General features: G+C 40.7%; 1 protein-coding gene across 1 annotated transcript in view; it reads left to right on the top strand.

Annotated features, from left to right (window-relative positions):
• CHST13 (carbohydrate sulfotransferase 13) overlaps window positions 1–17,481 on the top strand; it is a 69,492-nt gene that overhangs the window by 1,942 nt on the left and 50,069 nt on the right. Inside the window, exons 3-5 of the mRNA XM_015875091.2 lie at window positions 106–233; window positions 7,053–7,172; window positions 8,347–8,488. The gene's annotated coding sequence lies outside the window, so the exon portion shown is untranslated. The remainder of the gene's footprint in view (window positions 1–105; window positions 234–7,052; window positions 7,173–8,346; window positions 8,489–17,481) is intronic.

Consider the following 17,481-nt stretch of genomic DNA (forward strand, 5'->3'; position numbering starts at 1 on the left):
AGATAGACTGTGTTTTTCTGTTTAATAAAGTAATTCCAGTCTTGCTAAACTGTGGCTCCTTTATAATATAATAGTGACTCCAAGATGCTTCCATTTACTTTTCAGTGGAGCTGATTACCAAAGCCTTCTCTAATGTGTCCCCAGAGAATCACGGAGTGATACAGACAATTCCAGCATCTCACTTGTACCTCGGAAAGCAACAATATGAAAGAGCTACATTTAAGATGGAAAAGGTAAACCAAATTGCTACAGCAATCTCACACAATGGACTGTGGGTTCCGCTTTCTCTTTGTTGTATTAAAATTTAATCTCTTTTCAACAAAAAAAAGCTCACTGCATCGCTGCTCTAGGTCTGCATTACTCCTACAGGTGCACTCAATGAGTTGCAAAATCTCAGCTGCCAGCTTTTCTCTGTAAGCTTCGTACTTGCTAACCAAACCTGTTTATTTATGGTGAACGAAGTGCTGAGATTATCATCAGTTGAGTGCTTTAGCATCCCTATATTGTGAGCCTTATGTTGTAGAAGCAGCTATTTTATGAAAGCAGCAACATGGTCATAAAGGAAGCTGCGTGCTTATAGCTTTATGTTCCCATTCCTGCTAGTCATCTCAATGCACCTGTTGATAGATGTCATTCATCCACATGGGCAAGGATTAGCCTGGGTTAGCCCTCCATTGATGTTTGCCTCCAGTTACTGGGTGCCTCAGCACGCAGCTGTTCTCATCCTTTGGCCAGATGCACTCAGGAGCAGGAGAGCAGGCTGATGTGTTTGTGGAAGATTTGGCACTTCCTACTGTGTCTTCTGTTCCCAAGGAGCCAGAAGCAGCCATCAAACATACAACTTCTTTTGATTTACCATCACAGTTAAAGAAACCTGCATCTTCTCCTAAAAGCTGTTGTTGAAGCAAACAGGGACAGGTAGACCTGCTTACTTGTTCTGATATGGGCTTGTGGGAGACAGAAGTCCTGACAAATCCCTTTTCCACAGATTTAGAGCAGGGAATGGGACCAGGTGCTTGCAGGAAAAAAAAGCCTTCATTGGTCGGTACTGTACTTGGTGGATTTCTCTGAATCTTCCCAAGTATAATTATCTCACTTTCTGGTATATTTACAGAGTTATTAGACTCAGATAAGCAATAAGATGATGTTTAGACTGAATGTTAGGAATTGGGAAGTCTGATTCAATTCTTCTCTTGGCCGGCTTTGTAATATCACCCTTTTTCATTAGCATTTAAAAGCCTGATAGCTGTAATACAAGCTGTATTCAATTCATCTATAGCAATGAGGCATATGTAGGTGTCTGACCCAAACTGTTGCTGAGCATGGAGTTATTGACTAACATTTGAATGGTAATATTGCCTTAGGAGTGGGGTGGCACCAAGAAGCTGAGAGTTGGCTTGGAATGGCTCAGTCAAAGCTTTGTTCTGCCTACTTTGGTAAAATAAGTTACAAAGTGTTATTAGTTATGATAAGTGAGATCTGTGCTTAGTTGTCAGTAACTATTTTAATTGATAGCTTTATTAATAAGAAGTCATCCCAGCTGTTTGTCATGCATTGCTAAGGCTGACCGGTACCCCTTGCATCGTGCACTACTGAAATCATGATGAACAAATCCCATGCAACACTTTGATCAAGGCGATTCTCTCTCCAATTCACCCTTTGCCCTCAGCAATAACTCTGCAACACCAGCAGTCTCCAAGGGTATGTAAAGGTGTTTCTGAGGGCAGTGGAGTTTGGTACTGCATCTGAAAGCTGCTTAAGGACTGTGGTGATGGGATGTGAGCAATTACCAAATACAAGCTGGATTCTGTAGGAGCTGGATTCTGTAGGAGCTGTATTGCTGCCTATATGAAATGGTTATTAAATCATCTGTTTTCACTAAAAACATTGTGGAAGTAGATTGCAAGCGCGGGGCAGATCTATTTCATTTTTTTATTGTCTCCTTTTAGTAATGGTTTATTTTAAAATGTGCTGCTCAGCCTCTGCCTATGAATTTCATCTTCAGACACACCGCTGGTTTAAGTACTTTCTCACAGAAAATGGTGAAGAAGCTACCAGTGTAGCAATAGGAAAACAAAAACAACAGTCATTCTTCCTCCTTATGCACATGCTCTCAGATAGGCAGCACCCGTGCGCCCAGAGGTGCAATAATCCCTCTTTGTTGACAGAGTTCGTGTGAGAGGAGCCGTGGCCGCAGGCAGAGATTAAGGGGCAAGTGCATTGAATGACTCACTGTGTTATTTAACTTAGCTTTGTGGGGTCTCTGTGGAGCCCTAAGTAATTGTTATCTGACCCTTCCCTCCGCTGGAGCCAGTATTAAATCCAGAATCAATAAAGCAAGTTGCACCGTAGCTCTGAATGAATAATGCAATAGTTTGCAGCACCATGGAGCTATGGAAGACCAGCAGGTTATGATTCAGTAGGTGAACAGATATTTGTGCTGTGCGTGTTGTTCTCACGTGCTTGGCTGTGTGCTATGCTGAAGTTCATGTAAGTTGGTACATCCTCACGACAGGGGCTGGGAAGTTTATTACTCTGCTGACTTACCCTTAGCTCTAGAGGAATGGGTGTGACTGCTGGGATCCTAAAGCTACTGGGAGTCGTGTTGTGCAATCTTGTGGGATCACGGCATATCCAAAACTACTTTTATAGTGCTCAGACCAAGAGTTCAGCTTGAACAGCACTGATTTCTCCAACAGCAAATGGTTCCTTTCCTGTGCTGAGGACTCCCAAATTTTTCATTGTAGTAGCAGCCTGAGAAGGAACGTATGATCTATTGTCACAATTACAGTCCTGCCATTTCCCTGAGCAGTTTATGGAGAGGGAAAATTACTGCACCATACTGAGAAAATAGATACGCAGGAAATGAAGCGACTGCCCAAAAGTTGTTCTGAAGTTTGTGACAGAGCATAAAATTAACACACTGAGGTGGAACTAAGAAGATTTTAACTAGAGTGAGATGAACTTTTTCAACTGAATTAGTAGTCAGTGAGAGACTCAGACTTGTCACAATTTCAGTGTTCCCTGGAAGCACACCAGCTGTGCTCAAATCTGTGTCAGAAAAAGTTCTGAAGTCCAGGGTGGATTTTCTTTTAATTTATTTTGTGCTCAGAAACAAAAGATTTCACTGAGGCAATGTGAAATGCAGGTTCAGGTTTCTGCTCTTTCTTACTCAGACCAAGTGCTTGAATCTGATTTCCCCCTCCAATCAAATAGAATCATAGAATCATTAAGGTTGGAAAGGATCTCTAAGATCATTCAGTCCAACCATCAACCCATCATGGCCAAACCCACTAAACAATGTTTCTGAATACTTGGGTGTCTTGGCCTTTTGCTGTTTTTAGCTCTCATCATATGTCAAGGACAACTAAGTATAAAATAGTATAAATGGGTGAACATTGTCCTTGTTTCACAGATCCTCTTTGTTAGCAAGGTGCACTCCTTTAAATGAATGTTGCTACTTGTGTTAGGAGAAAAATGCCTGTGCTTTGATGGCTAAAAGTCATCTGTCATTAAGGCTAAACATACTCATTGCTTATTTATCAAATACATTTGTTCTTGTAAGAAGACTTTTCTTTCTGTTGTGCTAACCATGGCAAAGTTGTATGTTGTTATTAACAATAATAATATGTAACAATGCAGATGTGAGAAGGCAGCAGTGAGAAACCAGGAAAACACATCAAGCCAAACTGTGTTTCAGGCATTTACCAGCCCTGTTTTCCTTGTATGGTTTCTTGCACGTTACTTTGCATTTGTTTACTGGTTTAATTTCTAAGCACTGTGTGTGCAGTTTGTCTGCTGAATCCATTTTCCCCCACTACTACACCAACTGCTCTGCCCTGAGGTCTCTGCTGGGGGTTTCCCATTGCCTGCCCCCTCTTTAATCTCTGAGGTTCCAGCCAGCAAGGGTAGATTGGGTAATGATTTTCATGGGAAAATAACACCTAAAAGGAATTCCCTGCATCTGTGATTCATCTTGTGTCTCCTTGAAATGCACCGAATCTGGAGAGGGAAAGAAGGACTTTTCCCTGAAAACATTTGGCTATTTTGCTCAACCACAGCAATAAAAAAAATACATGAATTCTGCAAAACAGAAGATCTTAAGCTGAAAGACAAACTCATTCCTCACAACTGATTACCTGAAGGATTGTTCCGAAGGTTTTTCTGTACATTTCCCATTTTTCAGCCACACTGCAAAGGCTTCTAGGTATATGACTGTTTGGAAGAAGGTAAAGCCCAAAAGCAACCACAGCATTTGCCTGAGGTAATGTTAAGCAGCGCATTTTCCTCCTTAATCTTTTCTAGGTAGATTGGAGCTTACTCTGGTTGGATCCCTGTAGTCCTGTAACAGAGCACAAGCTGAGACTTTTGTTTGTTTTTTTTTACAATAAGGGCAGTGAGGCACTGGCACAGGCTGTCCAGAGAGATGGTGGCCTGATCCTGGAGACAGGCTGGATGGGCTCTGAGCACCTGATGGAGTGTCCCTGTTCATTGCAGGGGAGTTGGACCAGATGGCCTTTAAGGGGGCCCCTCCAACTCAAATGATTCTGTGATTCAATGACCTCTGTTCTCTAAGACACCATAAGGTTCCCACTGTGAAGGGAGAGGAATTAAACCGCTGTCTTCCTAGGACTCTCAGCTGTCCGAAAATACTCAGAAGCTCTTCAACTGCAGCTGGAGTTAATGTGAATCCCAGCCCCTGGGATTGCTGCTTGAATGGCATTCCCATCCTCGGCAGGGCTTGAAAGAGATTTCTGAGCAGCTGCCAAGTGCAGGTAATGAATCGTTGTTTAGTGCTTTGCAAATGTACAAATCAAAGCAAATGCCAAACATGGGGTACATTCTGCTGCCCAAGTCAGAAGACAGCCTAGAGAACTGCCAGTGATAAATGTCCACAATTATAGTATATAAATACCAACAGGAATTATTTAGGGTGGAACAAGGCAGGGCCACCTGAGAGTAATTAGATAGACTTAAGAGAAAACTTCCTTGAGAGAGAACTTTTGAAACACGCAGGTTGAATAGAAATACTGGCTGTACAGGAAGAAAGACTGAATGAGCTTGAAATAGGTTACAGGTACTAAAACCATTCTTAGAGCCATGGCATCCAACGGCCAGATTCTAAAGTGCATCTCATTGCTTGTAAAATCAGAGATGCGGGCTGTTTCTTGTGTTTCTGCTCTTTGCAGTACTTGCTGTAAATCACTTAAGCATCTGCAGGAAGCTTAGCAGTGCCTAAGAAGCAGGAAGGTTCAGTGCATGTGAACAGAGCCAACCAGGTTTCCAAGCTAGACTTTATTCATGCTCAGTAGCGACTAAGGTCTGTTAACAAGGAAATACGTTACACTAATTTCTTTCATTAGTCCTCCTTATTATCTTTATTAACAATTCCAGGATAATATGATGCATCAAACCGATCTCACCATCATTTTTTTGCAGGATAAGAGGTAGTTTCATTATAATAAATCAGCTAAAGACATTGAAACACTGAGGTTTGATCTCCCTTTGCACCTGGTAAGCGGGTGTACAGTGTATGTACAGAAGTAGTATGGGTTGTAGAAGAAAAATACCTCCATCTGAACAGAAGGCATCCCTTCTTGAGTTCCCTTAATTAGCTTGGCATAGAATTAAATTGCCTTCCCTGCAGAAAAAGTTTTCTGCTCATTATTCTTTATTTCCGGAATTCTACTGAAGTCACACCATTTATATAAAATGTTTTGTTTTCTTTCGTTTTCCCCAAAGAGCTATGAAGTGCTTAAACTTAATGTAGGATAAGAGACAGGTCAATGAGTTAGGAAATTATTCCCGTGGAGAGGAGAAAATGTTTATGGTCTGTGACAGCACAAACTGCAGCGTGTTTTGTAAGAAGACCTAAAGAGGATGGGAAGTTAAGATTAAAAGGAGAGAACAAAGGGATTGTAATAGGAATGGAAAGGGAAAAGAAGGGGATATGTGAGGCCATAGAAATTTGGTGCAGGAGCTGAGAGTGGGAAGCAGAAAATCAAAGGGAAGAAAGTTAGACATGCAAACATTTCTTCTCCTTGACAGGATGATAAATTGGCACTGATAAAAAGGTACAAAAGAGACCGTAAATTCTCAGTGTGGGATTTCAACAGGGAAGAGGTGACCAAAGCTCTGAAAGTGTGACCCCATGGGCCCTGCAGGAGACAGAGCTGTGCACCAGTGGAGGCACTCACGGTCTCTGTTGGGTTGGTTGGCCTGTTATGAAGTCACCCCCAGCCACCTGTACGTTCTTTGGATGTAACTGACAATTACGGTGACTATTTGCTTTTTGTTCCTGTGGGTTTTGAAACTTGAATCAGAACGACTTTCAGCAGAACCAATTTGCAAAAGTTGAGTTCTTAGGGATTTTTTTGCACTGCTTTTACAATCTGATCAATCTTTAATAATGAGCCAACTGGAAAAAAAAATACAATCTTATATTCAGACAATGCAATTTCATCAGTAATGAATCAGCTTAAGTGAATACATTGATTTAGATTAAATTTGATGGGAAAATATCAAAACGAATAATTCTACCTTATCTCTGACTACGTTGAAATATTCTATATTGGCATTTTATTCCTTTCATTTTAACTTTTATGATATTTACATTATTTTGATATTCCTATACTATTGCATATAAGAGTTTCAGTGATTCAGTGTACTTTTCTTGTTGTTTGCACTGAAAAATGTCAACATGTTGGAATTTCCCATGGGATGAGAATTCCACTTTTATTTACAATACTCTGGAGCACAGTATTTCATTCCACGTTGCAAGCCTGACCTTATGACATTCCAGAGCTGAGATGTACTTCAATCTAATATTGAGAACTGTGCAATAAGCTTTCTGAACGATTTATGCCAATCATCTTTTCATTATTTCTTCACCAATATTGGCAGTGGTAATTCCTTGTATGTTAATGCAGTTTTTTTTTTCCCCCATCCATTTTAGATGCAACTGATATGAAACAAACCACAAAGGGTCTCTTTAGGCCGCATTTTCCAATTGTAAGTATTGCTCAGATATTTTATGTTTTTTACTGAATTAGGCTCTGATGATGAATAGTGCCTGATTTCTCATGGAATCATAAAGGTTGGAAAAGATTTTTAAGAATATCAAGTCCAATTGTCCAGCTACCACCAACATTCCCCACTAGCACATAGCAATAGTAAGTATTGTGTGTTTGGATAATATTTAGTACTATCTTCAATATTTGTTTTTACAAATTATTTTGTGGTGTTGATGATTTTCAGTCCTTGTGGAGATAATGGCAACACTCCATATGTGCTTGCTCGTAATGTACGAACTGAAGGCAATCAATTAGAAAGACATCCTTTAAAAAAACAGAGTGATAGATAAAAATATTATAGGAGATTATTTTTTAAGTATATAAACAGTCTTTATGTAAAGGGAGATGTCTTCAGCTTGTATTGAAGAGGTAATTAACACCTGGGCTGAAAGTTCAACTGTTCAGGTGGTACTTCTACCTAATTCTTTGTTGGAATTACGTCCATATTAACAATTTATGATGTCATCTCAAGCTGTGTGAACTCTTCCATCATATCTGTTGGAGACAAACTGACGCAAGTCCTGCGCAAAGCTCCCTATGTAACTTTATAGGAAGGACGAACTTAATGATTAAGATGTTTAAATTTGTCTAAATTCTGGTAAGATTATCCTTGCCTTAAGACGTAGGTTCTGGTCTGCTCTCTCAAAACATTAACAGCAGGTCAGGTAAGAGCCTCACGCTTCCTGCTGGGTTCTTCTGCTCATAGGAAGTACTGAGAAACAGCCTCGCAAATATAAGAAGGCTTACACAAAGGAGAGATGGTTACTAACACTTCCATAACGTGCTGTATTGTGTTGTCTAAACATAAAGCAGCACGCAGAGTAAATTATTTTGTTATCAACAGAATCTGCTGGTGATCTGAAAAACAGGTTTTTATACCTAAGGTCTCAAATATGGATTTAAGGTGTGTTTGCTTATGCTTGCTGGGGAGCACGTGCCTGGATGAGTGTTTCCAGAGCATCTCATGCATCCTCCTCTCCTAGAATTATTGCTGTACAAACCCCGAGGGGTAAATGCCAATTAATGCATGTGAAGTTCTGTCAGAGACCATGAAAATAAAATCAGCATAAGGTGGTTTTCTTCTGCCTGATTCATCTGCAATAAAGTCAAACCCAAGAATGTTAAGGCTACTCTGAGTAGCCTTAACCTATTTCTGTGTGCAAAGTGACTTGCCTGCCTTCAAAGAAACAACAGCTATTGCTCTAAAAAGAAATGTCTCAGGCTCTTCTGGGGACAGCCTTAGTGTTTTATTTATTTCTTTGTTTATTTTCAGATATTAAAACCCAGAAAGCTCTTCCATTGACCGGGGACACCACAGGAACTCTTTTTGCTTTGAACAGATGCAGTGCCCTTCCTCTTTCTCGCTGCTGTTTCCCACTGAGCATCTGCTGGGTTGAGCTGGTTGGTGGCCATGGGTAAGTCTGTTGGCCATTTAGTGAAAACCTGCTCATGAAAAGGTGTTTACTAGATTAAATGCACATTAACTTTGATTGCTTGCTGCCTTATGCAATGATTTCATTGTAGAAACACTACAGGAAACTGGGTTGGTTTTGTTGTCAGCTTTTGATGTCTTCTGGAGTGTTTTTTTTTGTATTTACTTTTCTAAGCAGAAAATGGTAACATATGTCACACTCTTTCATGTGGAGTACTCAAAAATATATATACTTGAAAAAAACAAAAGCAAAAACATGAGAAAAATGTTATGCCTCAATACAAGCGCGTTTACTTCTCTCAGGTCATTTGCCAAGGAAAACCATCCTATACGTGACAAGTCTCTTCTACAGATGATCCATTCTGGATCTGGGGATTCTAGAAGCTCAATTGGGTTCTGTAAACAGACTCAACTAAACATTTCATTGATTTTTCTTTGTCAATGAGAGTTTAAACCCCATTTCCTGCTGCCCTACGTTCCTCCTAATTACAGCAAATTTGCATTGCCAGTGTCATTTCGCAGTGGCTGATAGCGGCAGCATTTTATATGATAAAATTTTGAACAAGGCTCAAAGGAAAAGCCCCTTCCCTCTGGAATGTCCTGTATTACTAGATAAATGTAGGTTGGATATATAACCATCCAGACCGATGTTGTGGGGGAGTAATTTGTGGCTTTTCCAGAAAGGTTCAGGCTTGTAGAGCTGATGGAATTGAAGGCAAAGGGCACGGGGATGCATCATGATGTAAACAAATCTTAGAATCATCAAGGTTGGGAAAGACCACTAAGATCATGTAGTCCAACCCCAGCCCGCCCCAACCATGCCTACTGATAACGTCCCACAGTGCCACATCTCCATGGTTCTTCAGTGCCTCCAGAGATGGTGACTCCACCACTCCCTGTGCAGCCAATGTCAGTGCATCACCACGCATTCTGAGAAGAACTTTTTCCTAGTATCCAACCCGAAATGGCATATGGATAAATGTAATGAATAATAGCTAGTATATGGGAAGGGCAGAGACACAAAGGTCTGGATCTGCTTTTGAAAATGAGAAAAGGGGAGAAAATAGTGGGTATGATTGCTGTAGAGCTGGTGTTTGGGCAGGGAGCGAGTAGGAGAGTAGGATCGCTGTATTCTTTGCAGGGTGGCCACTGTGGGTTTGGCAGGGTAGTTGGCAAAAACTGAAACAGCCAAAAGACAGGAAAACTATTGAGACAGAAAGTTTTGAAGGAAAATTATGTGCGTTTTAGACAATTTGGTGGAGGTGTGCATCAACAACAGCAGTGCAGAAATGCCAGAAGCACGAATCAGAACTCTTGAGATCACGCGGAGATATGAGCCAAGGTGACAGGATAAATGCTTTATTTTTCCTGTGCAGGCTGCCAGAAATAGTAATTACACTTAATTTATGGTTTTCATTTCAAGGTAAATTCCATAGTTTTTAAAAGGCACTCCTATATCCAAAAGCACATTCCAAAAGCTTCTACCCCCTCCAGTAGAAATAATTGTCCTCTTTTGTAACTGTTAAAAACATGTTTGGTTTCCTGTAGTATCTGCCTTGGTACACAAGCTTAGCAAACACAGACATTGCTCTGCTTCTTGTTTTCCAGTGCAGTGAGTTATGATTGCAACATGGGATAAATGATAAGCCAGATTTTCTGCAAGTCACTGTGAGGTAACGGGAAGTGCCTGCATAAAAGTTCAAGTATTCATAGTTGGGTTTTTTATTGCACTGGTCTGTAGTTCACAGGAAAGATGAGTTTGAATTAGTTTTGTTTTGCCAGTTGCCCTGCCAACATTTTCCACTGTGTCCAACCTGTAGTTCGGTGTGGACTAAGTTTCAAAGAATCATAGAACATCCTGAGTTGGAAGGGATCCATAAGGATCAACGAGTCCAGCTGTAGTCAATTTAGTTGACTTTAGTCAATTTAGTTGACTAAAGATGCAAAGCAATGTTGTGTATCTGTCGTTGCCACCACTCTTCACATGTTTCACCAGCTCATGTGAGCATTATTGGTGGTGTTCCCAACCTGACTTACATAGATGGAAACCAGCAATGAACACACAGAAAGAAGATGCAGCTGGTGAGAAAGCAGAACTGGGTTCAGCGCTTCTTCAGTAGCTCTCATTTACAAGTGAGCAGAGGAGTAAAGTCCAGTACTGAATACAATATTTCATGTATGTAAGAACAGAGGCACGCTATTCAGCTGATATAACAGCATAATTCCTCTGGTGGCTTCACTGACTATGTTAAAACTGGAAAAAAAAGGTAACAATCAAGGTTTTAGAGCCTAGTTTCTTCATAATGTCTGATCATCTCACCAGAAGCAAAGGTCTAATGATCAAAATGGACAGAGATGTATTCAGTATAATGGGCTGCAAGAATTGGTAAATGTTGGTTTAGTGTATCAAAATATTGTAGTTCCAGTAGCCTCTTTTTAGTAAATTCATGCAAATTACTTCATGATGTCTGCATTTGTCTGTGCGCTGATTTATCAAGTGTCTCATTTACGAAATTCCCCTTACTGATAACAAACAATTATCACTTCAGGTAATTGATTTAAAACACCGGTGTCGAGCTTTGTCAGCTGACACTGTGCCAAGAATTATGGTGTATATTAGTACAAACCTGAAGTTGACATGCTTTATTCTTGCTCCACCTGATCAGTATCTGGAGTAAGATGGTGGCATCCACCAGGATTTTCTCAGAGCTCATGTTAATACGAGTGCACTTTAAGGAAGGTCTGAGCTTCTTTTTCATATCATTTATCTTAACAATTGACTTAGAAGGCACAGAAAGCACTAAGATCTTAGGGAGAAGTGTGCAGCGAGAAGCTAAGACTGTCTCTGCTAGAGTTTATTGTAATGTTGTAGATCGGGTCTCTCTAATGTGGGGCAAGCTTAAAACTTCTTAGGAGCCTTCCTGCAAAAAGCTCTATTAGTCTAAATGCTACCATGAGTTTAACACATCAAGTCTCATAATCACAGCCACTGGCAATCTTTCTAGGCAGTCAGAGTCTGAGGCACCTTAAAACAAAGCCCTGATCAGTGCAGAAATGTCTTGCTTCCTGCCAGAACCAGTGGTAAAATGGCCTTGCAGCCCTGCAAACAATTGCTTCACCTGGAGACAGAAGCTGTAAATATTGTTGTTATCTGAGCTAAAGAAAACTAAGTGAAGTCACTGGAGAAAGGTGAGAACAAAAACATGGTACTTGTGTTAACAGACAAGGGAATGATTGTCCTCTGCCCCCACAGACTGAAAGTGGTGGGCAATGATTTACTGCTGAGAGTCATGGTATGACGGGCGTGCTGCTTTTCCAAATCAGATATTCAATATTATTATGTAGGTGTTATTAAATGAATTGTTAGAAGGGTCAAATTAAGGTCTGGAATTTTCTTTCTTAATTACTTATTTTCTATCCTTAGTTACTTCAGTAGCTTTTTTACCTGACTGAAATCAACAGAAAGCTTTGTTGTTTCTATAGGGTTGTTTCATCCATCCTCTTGAAAGATCTGTAATTTTATCTCAAAATTTGGTCTTTTTTGCATAGTATGTGCATCATATCCTCCTCCTGAGTTGTTTTTCCTAGTTACAATACTTCCATTTGATGGAGCAGATTCACATTAGGATTTGCTAATTAATATTTTCAGCTTTTCCTATATATTTCAAATGAAGTGTAAGATTGTTTCTTTCCACCAAACATGGCTTTATTACAATAGAAGCTAAAAGCAGCAATTGTCATGATGAAGCAATCAGAGAAATGAAAATTGTCACCCAGCAGAATTAAAACCATGGGAAAGAAATTGCTTAATTGCTCAATGAATTACCCAATTTTTTGACAGGACAAGGCAATGGGCATAAGCTGATACACAGGAAGTTCTTCCTGAATATCAGGAATTATATATATATTTTATTATTTATTTTTACAGTGAGGTTTACTCACTCTGGCACAGGCTGCCCAGAGAGGTGGTGGGATCTCCTCTTTGGATGTCTTTGGAAACCACATGGATGTGGTCCTGGGCACTGCTCTGGATGTCCCTGCTGGAGCATGGCTTGGTGCAGTTGACTCAGAGGTCCCTGCCATCTTCAACCATTCTGTAGGTTCAGACTTAGTTTTCAGGCTTAGTTATGTGCTTCTCACCTCTCATAATAGTATGCCTCAGTTTTTCTCTTAGTTTTCTTTCTATGTTGCACGTTTTCTCTCCCTCTCTCCTGCTGCAGAGCTGTCCAGAGCTGTACATTGGTCAATTGGGATAATAGGCACAGGTTGTATCAGTTGATGTAATATGCTTGTAAAATTCTGTGTACACAGAATTTCCCTTCATCAAAACAAAATGAATCTTCAAATCTGTGTTGCCCAGTGTGAAATAGCAAGGAACTGTAATATTAGATCTGTATTCCCAAAAGTATTAAATAAATTTGGGTCAAATTCAACAGGAGAAATCTGAATCCTTTGGGGGACAGCTAATTAGATCTTTATGCTTTTGTAAAGCATCTTATATTTCTGCAAAGGTACGTGACTACTATTATATCTCTCAGCAATTGTGTTTACAGGGGGAAAAAAAGTGACTTGCAAGCGTAATGCAAATACTGAATTTTTGAGCAATTTAGAACACACAGTGGGCCACACAGGCTTCATTTCCGTGATTGACCTACAGAGTGTTTTCTTGTAGAGGAAAAAATGGTGTTCTGGTGCTTATTCTGTCAAAAGAAAAAAGAACAAATGGAAAATAAGGCTGCAGGCTCTTGTAGTAAGCTGCAGATAAATGCCTGCCAGACCTGCCTCAAGCTTCTACTTTTGCCACCATGTGATGTGATGGGGCAGTCTGTACATCCAGCTTGCAAAGAGATTTTCATTCAAGCATCAGTTGCTGTGGTAACAGCACGAAGAGCAGATCAAATGGATGCCAGGACCAGACAGGTTTTTCTAAGAACTGCACATATGTGAACGGTTGGTGGTGACCCAATTCTAAAAGGTTATCAAACAGATTTGCACTGCAACTGACTTAAGGTTGTCTTCTCTGGGTTCTGGACCTTGCTCTGGTCCCCAGGGTTTCTCATGAATCAGCATCCCTGAGGTTTCATCAGAAGCTCATGGACTGCCCTGAAGGAAATGTTATGACGCCAGTCTTAACAGATTCAATAGTTTCATGCTCACGTGTTTAAGCTGTCTCCTCATTGTCGAGGGCTGGGCTGACCGAGCTTTGGGCTCTGTCAAAATCTTGACTAATTAACACATGATAATCACACATTGGAGTTTCTCCCATGCTTAATCTGATTTCTGCGCTGAAGTTGCTCGCAGCTCACTTAAATTCCACCCACGTGTAATTTAACCAACATAACTGATTATATTCAGTTTTCCACGCTCAGAGTTATGTTATGTACAAGGTTCACCATCGCAGTTCTGATCTTGACTGAAGATGGCTGGTTCTTCTGCTTCTAAAATTGGTTCACTCAGTTCTTATGAATGGCTGAGTCGAAGTCATAGCAATTATCTGCTGCTGCCTGATTAGCAAAAATCTGAGTTTCCCGTACAGATTTGGAAGGCTTGGTTTTCTGTTTGTTTTTGTTTCCCTGAGAAATGTGTGAAGGGAGTGTGTGTCATGGGTTAGATACAATTACATGGGTTGGGCCACTCAGCGTTCCAACTTTATCTAGGAAGGGGAATGGAAGGTAACTCCTTAAACTCCTGATCTCCATTCTTCTCAACCTTCAGAATACAATGTGACATGCTGATAGGCTTCATAATGATCCAGTCTGGAGTACGTTCAGGATTTCAGAGAAATAATGACTTGTCAAAGGCTTTGGAACACTTTGTTGGAGAACAAACTTGCCTGTTCTGTACAGCCAGTGCTGTAGAGTGTTGGCAGCACCACGGTTGTGTAATTGGATAGATAAGGTGTGTGCATCTTGACTTAAAGGCTCAAAGTCTACTACTTAAGCTTATTTATTATGCTTTACGAAAGTGCATCTTCAGTCCATTCATGAAACTGAGGAAAGATTTCTCTTCCACGTTGAATTGCTGCGTATTCAATGTTTGAGGTTCTGCATGAGGCATTTTATGCCTGGCTGTGCCCACCTGGGCATGCCACGTAGGTGTCAAGTTGTCCTCTGCTCTTCAGACCTATTGGTTCGTGGAGTCTCTCTCCAGCCCATGCCGACAGCAGTTCATTTTGAACTCTAATATTTTTTTTGTCCCCAGTCAGCAAGCACAGCTCTGAAAATGTCACTATCAGGAGACAGGCAATAAGTCTCCATATCAATTATACCCTGTCAGCTTTTTCAACCACTTAAAGCAATTAGAGTTAAGAACACACTGGCTAAATTTACATGGAGCAGCCTCTTTCTTCATGTCCCCTGCTTGCATATTGTATTGCAGCTGCAGATACAACACGAGTACGATGGGCATCAGAGGACACATTGTGCCTCCAGCAAGTGCCCCGGGCTGTTGGTGGAGGGCAGCCCTCCCAGTTTCTCTGGTCATGCCGAGCAGATGTCTGTCCGTGTTGCTGAGATGAACTACAGACGGCTGTTTCTCAGCAGAGGCAAGCTGCACACATCCAAAAAAGAGGAGTTTTGAAAGTGATTAGTTTTTGCATATGTAGCTTTGTGCTTTGAATATGGAGATGAAGAGAAAATACTTGGCAAGAGATGGAAAGCCAGAAGGGAGCAGAACAAAAGAAACAGCAGAGTTCAGGAGAATCTGTGGAGGTGAATGGGGAAACTTATTTTTATGGGGCAGGTTCAGTGTAAGATCTGGTAGCGTTGTCCATTTGTGTAGTACGGTCTTTGGGTACAAATTCTTGTGAATGCAGAATGTCTGGGAGATATTGTTGAACAAAATTCAGTCTTCTAACATCCACATGATGTGATGGAAATGGTAAGAGTTCAGATGGAGTTTAGTACTTCCAAAAGGTCAGAGCTCAGTGAAATGTGAATTTTAATCCAACTTTTGGCTTTCTGTTGGCTCAGGATATGACATGTCAGAAGGCTCAGCTGTCTGTGTGCACAGAGCCCCAGTGCTACAGCCTGAGTGGTAGAACGCTGCCTTATAGAATCATTGAGGTTGGAAAAGACCCCTAAGGTCATCCAGTCCAACCATCAGCCTCCCACCAACATTACCCACTGACCACATCCCTCAGTGCCACCTCTCCATGTTTCTTGAACACCCCCAGGGACAGTGACTCCACCACTCCCTGGGCAGCCTGTGCCAGCACCCAACCACTCTTTTTCTTTTTTTTCCTAATATCCAATCTGAACTCACCCTAAACTGAGACTGGCTTTGGTTAATCCAGCTGCTGTTTGCTAAAGTTGTTCACAGTCTCACAAATGGAATAAAATTATCAGATGATGGAATATTCCTGTGGCAATGTGGCAAAAAAATAAAAAATAAAAGAAATTAATAATAATAATAAACACTATTCCCTGGAGGAGAATCTGCATACAGTGTCAGCATCACTTAAAACTCCATTCATGACCTATTTTGGGGAGCTGACGGGATTTAAGTCCCCTGGGCCTCATCTAGCCTAGAATGAGTTGTATTCACAGGCAAGTACTAAATCAGCATTAAGATAGTTTCATAGATTGTCCCGATTCCCTGATCTTCCAGTGCGAGCTGTTCAATAAAGCTCCAGGCTATTTAGGAGAATTTGCTGGCTGAGAGCCTTCCTGATAACATCCTTGTGCTTGTTTGCTGACTGCTCTTGAAGGTACCTTAGAAGCTTTTATAATTGATCTCCATAGCTTATCTGTGCAGTAAAGCTCCATGTTTCTAACTAGCATGCGCAGATGTACCTTGAATATTAGCAACAGCTGGAAAGATGAATGTGTGGAAACCTCCCCGTTATTATCTGGTGGATGGTTCCTTTTCTTCAGCTGATTTTGTTCTGCTTCCTTCATCTGCAAAACATACTGCACTGTGCCATCAGCGAGCAGCACTCAGGCAGAATGCATGTAGAAAAAATGGAATAATCTGAATATCAATCAGATTCCTGTCTGGATTTTTAGCTCTCCTAATGCTGGCCTGTGGGAACAACTTCTGACAGTGATGTAGTGGACCCATGAATTGGAATAACTGCCCAACTTAAATTTGCAGACATGGGGATTATACTGTGCAAAAGGCAAAAAAAGAAATTTTGGTCATTTGGAACCAAACATGAGTTTGGAAAAAAAAAAAATCCCTTTAATTCTAATATCTACTTAAATGTTTTCTTAGGTTCGTATTGTATTTCAGAAATATCTTTCTTTTGACTTTGCATTTTTCCCTACAGCAGTTCAAATATATAAAAGCACAGGGATATTCTTTGTGGAGGACCTGGAACCAACCAACCTCTCCTCATTTTTACACTGAATGAGCTGATGAAAAAAGAAAATAGAATCATAAAGGTTGGAAAAGACCATTGAAATCATCCAGTCCAACCACCAACCCATCACCACTGTGCCCACTGACTGTATCCCTCAGTGCCATGAAGCAGAACTTGGGGGAAGACTGAAGCAGGTATAGGAAAGGGATTCTCAGTTCAGAATGTTGATTCAGAACTCTGTCAGCCCACTCAATGAAGGTGAGGGAGGTTTTAGCCTTCATAATGTCTTCTTTTACCATGGTCATAAAATATTACTCTACTGCATTCATTCATCTTTGAAAACCCATCTTAAAATACCGAATGAAAAAAAAAAAAAAAAAAAAAAAAAAAAAAAAAGCTGATATTGATGGGGTTACTTACATTGATTCCCAGCTGGAAGGTTTCTATGGACAGAGATTTAATGTCTGAACAGCCATGACGAGGCAGAGCAGAGGTCTATACAGCCTATTATAGCATCTAACACTGAGGAAATTAAAAGAACAGAGAATGCAAACCGTGGCAGTTCTCTTGTACACCTTTATAGCATTGTCTGCATTGTAGTATCACTGCTACTTGGGTTTGATCTGGGACCCCAGATGGGTTTTTCTCTCCTCAGTTTGCCTTGTTGCTTTTGT

This window comes from Coturnix japonica, chromosome 12 (genome assembly GCF_001577835.2).
Source record: "Coturnix japonica isolate 7356 chromosome 12, Coturnix japonica 2.1, whole genome shotgun sequence".
In the NCBI taxonomy this organism is placed as follows: Eukaryota; Metazoa; Chordata; class Aves; order Galliformes; family Phasianidae; genus Coturnix; species Coturnix japonica.